The sequence below is a fragment of the Cyanistes caeruleus genome, chromosome 2 (assembly GCF_971803275.1).
Source record: "Cyanistes caeruleus chromosome 2, bCyaCae1.hap1.1, whole genome shotgun sequence".
In the NCBI taxonomy this organism is placed as follows: domain Eukaryota; kingdom Metazoa; phylum Chordata; class Aves; order Passeriformes; family Paridae; genus Cyanistes; species Cyanistes caeruleus.
In genome coordinates, this window is record NC_141702.1 from 1,297,391 (window position 1) to 1,301,351 (window position 3,961).

Consider the following 3,961-nt stretch of genomic DNA (forward strand, 5'->3'; position numbering starts at 1 on the left):
CGGCAGGTGGCGCTGGCGGAGCGGGACCCGGATCGCCGGGAGCCGATCCCGGGATTCGGGACCTGCAGGGCCCGGCTGGGATAAACCGGGATAAACCTGGGATAAACCGGGATAAACCCGGGATAGACCTGGGATAAATCTGGAATAAACCCGTGATAAACCGGGAATGAACCAACCCGGGATAAACCTGGGATAAATTCGGGATAAACCTGGGATAAACCGGGAATGAACCTGCCCGGGATAAACCCGGGATAGACCTGGGATAAACCCGGGATAAATATGGGACAGACCCGGGATAAACCCGGGATAGACCTGGGATAAACTCGGGATAAACCCGGGATAGACCCGGGATAATTCCCCCCATCCCCCCTGGGCCTCCCCTGCAGCCGGTGATGAATTGTTTTTACTATTCCCATTCCCATTCCCATTCCCATTCCCTGGGGGGACCCAAATGTGACCTTGGGGGGACCCAAATGTGACCTGGAAGGACCCAAATGTGATCTGGCAGGACCCAAATGTGACCTTGGGGGGACCCAAATGTGACCTGGAAGGACCCAAATGTGACCCTGGGGGACCCAAATGTGATCTGGAAGGACCCAAATGTGACCTTGGGGGGACCCAAATGTGACCTGGGATGACCCAAATGTGACTTTGGGGGGACCCAAATGTGATCTGGAAGGACCCAAATGTGACCTTGGGGGGACCCAAATGTGACCTTGGGGGGACCCAAATGTGACCTGGAAGGACCCAAATGTGACCTTGGGGGGACCCAAATGTGACCTGGGATGACCCAAATGTGACGTTGGGGGGACCCAAATGTGATCTGGAAGGACCCAAATGTGACCTTGGGGGGACCCAAATGTGACCTTGGGGGGACCCAAATGTGACCTGGAAGGACCCAAATGTGACCTTGGGGGGACCCAAATGTGACCTGGGATGACCCAAATGTGACGTTGGGGGGACCCAAATGTGATCTGGAAGGACCCAAATGTGACGTTGGGGGGACCCAAATGTGACCTTGGGGGGACCCAAATGTGACCTGGGATGACCCAAATGTGACCCTGGGGGGACCCAAATGTGACCTGGAAGGACCCAAATGTGACCTTGGGGGGACCCAAATGTGACCTGGGATGACCCAAATGTGACCTTAGGGATGCAAATGTGACCAGGAAGGACCCAAATGTGACCCTGGGGGGGACCCAAATGTGTCCTGGAAGGACCCAAAATTCCAGGATTCCCCTTCCCAGCATCATCTCCCAGAGGTTTTTCATTCCTTGGGAAAAAGGAATTTTCCAAGAAAAAATTTAAACACGGAATAAGGATTTTTTTTTTTTTTTTTTAAATAATTAAATTCCGGATCTCCAAAACCGCCCTTGGATCCCGATCCAGCCCCGTTTTTCCTTTAATTTTTTTTCCTCAGTTTTCCCAATTTTTCCTTGTTTCCCACCCCCTTTCCTGTCGGGATAACGACATTTCCTTCCCGTTCCCGGAGGAGTTGGGATGAGCCTTGGGATGAGCTTTGGGATGAGCTTTGGGATGAGCTTTGGGATGAGCCTTGGGATGAGAACTGGGATGAGCCTTGGGATGAGAACTGGGATGAGTTTTGGGATGAGAACTGGGATGAGCCTTGGGATGAGAACTGGGATGAGCCTTGGGATGAGCTTTGGGATGAGCCTTGGGATGAGAACTGGGATGAGCCTTGGGATGAGCTTTGGGATGAGTTTCCCCCAGCACCGGGCAGGAATTCTGAGTGGCTCCGATGGATTGTAAATGTTTGAGATAAGGCTGGCCGGGAAAATTTCACGGCTTTAAGAGGGGAAAAAAAATGGCTCAGGATTCCTGAATCTGGGAATCCGAACTCCGGGAATCTGACGGGAGGCTCCTCTGCTCCCGCCGTGCCCCTGTGGATCCCTCTGGATCCCTTGGGGATGGTTTGTGGAGGGGGCTGGGCTTTGTGTCCCAGCCCTGGGAAAATCCAGGCTCTGGACCCTTCTCCATCGGGAATTTGGGCATGGAAAGTGGGATGGGATTAAAGGATCCAGGGGTGGATGGATGGATGGATGGATGGACGGATGGATGGATCCATGAACATCCCCCCTGAGCTGAATTCCAGGGGCAGAAAGAAAGGAGGGACATGGAGATGCTCTGGATCCAGGCTGGGAGAGCCGGGAATGTGCAGCCGGATCAGGGAAGGATCCCTGGAATCCTGGGAGCCGCTTCCCGAGGCTCCAGGGGCTCCGGGAGAGCTGGGATTTGGGAAAGGGCCGCAGGGCCAGGAGCCAGGGAATGGCTTCCCACTGGGAAAGGGGAGCTGGGAGCTTGGGAAGGAATTCCCAGAGAATCCCTGGGAGTGTCCGAGGAAAGGCTGGATGGGGTTCGGAGCAGCCTGGGATGGTGGGAGGTGTTGGGGATTCCGGCATCGAGGACACTCAGGATCCATCCCGGGGGATTTTTATGGAATTCAGGAATGGGAAAGGGAAGGGAGACCCTTCCTGGAGTCCTGAGATTCCCAGTGAAGCCCCTGGATCCCGAAATTCCTTCTCAAGGAGGAGTTGGGATGGGGCTGGATCCAATCCCGGTCTGGGAGAGCCGGGAATGTGCAGCTGGATCAGGGAAGGATGCCGGGAATCCTGGGAGCCGCTTCCCGAGGCTCCAGGGGCTCCAGGAGAGCTGGGATTTGGGAAAGGGCCGCAGGGCAGGACAAAGCGGAAGGGCCCTGGAATTCCATCCCATTCCCACCCTGACACTTCCCTCCATCCCCGGCTGCTCCAAGCCCTGTCCAGCTTGGCCTTGCTCCAGGAATTCCTTTTCCCAAAGGAAATCCCTGGATGAGCTCCGAGCCACGTCCTCTCCTCCCTTCCTCTCCCTCATCCCGGGAAAGCTCAGGAGTGGGGTCGAGCCTAATCCCAAGGAAAATCCAGCGTTTCCCAGTCCCTGCTGGAGCGGCAGCGAGGGAGAATCCCAGAGGATCCAGATCCTCCTCTCCGAGCCCTCCACCCCCCGCAGATCCTGAGGGAAGAATCTCAAGTCCCAAAGGATCGGGATCCTCCTTTCCCAGATTCCAAGGGAAGGAACTGAGATCCCAAAGGATCGGGATCCTCCGATCCTGAGGGAAGAATCTCAAGTCCCAAAGGATTGGGGTCCTCCTTTCCCAGATCCCAAGGAAAATAACTGGAGGTGATGTCAAGATCCCAAAGGATTGGGATCCTCCTGTCCCAGATCCCAAGGGAAGGAACTGAGATCCCAGGGGATCGGGATCCTCCTCTCCCAGATCCCGAGGGAATTACTGGAGGCGATCCTGCTATCCCAGGGGATCAGGATCCTCCTCTCCCAGATCCCGAGGGAATTACTGGAGGTGATCCTGCGATCCCACAATCCCAGGGGATCGGGATCCTCCTCTCCCAATCCTCAGCTGGAAGGACTGGAAGCAAAGCTGAGATCCCAAAGAATTGGGGTCTTCCTCTCCCAGATCCTGAGGAAAAGAACTGGAGATGATGTTGAGATCCCAAAGAATCGAGATCCTCCTCTCCCAGATCCCAAGGGAATAGCTGGAGGCAAAGCCGTGATCCCAGGGGATCGGGATCCTCCTCTCCCAGATCCCGAGGGAATTACTGGAGGCAAAGCTGTGATCCCAGGGGATCGGGATCCTCCTTTCCCAGATCCCGAGGGAATTACTGGAGGCGATCCTGCGATCCCAGGGGATCGGGATCCTCCTTTCCCAGATCCCGAGGGAATTACTGGAAGCAAAGCCGCGATCCCAGGGGATTGGGATCCTCCTTTCCCAGATCCCAAGGGAATTGCTGGAGGCAAAGCCGTGATCCCAGGGGATCGGGATCCTCCTTTCCCAGATCCCGAGGGAATTACTGGAAGCAAAGCCGCGATCCCAGGGGATCGGGATCCTCCTTTCCCAGCCCCTCCTCCCTCCCCATATCCCGCGGGAAGATCCCAGACTCTCCCAAGC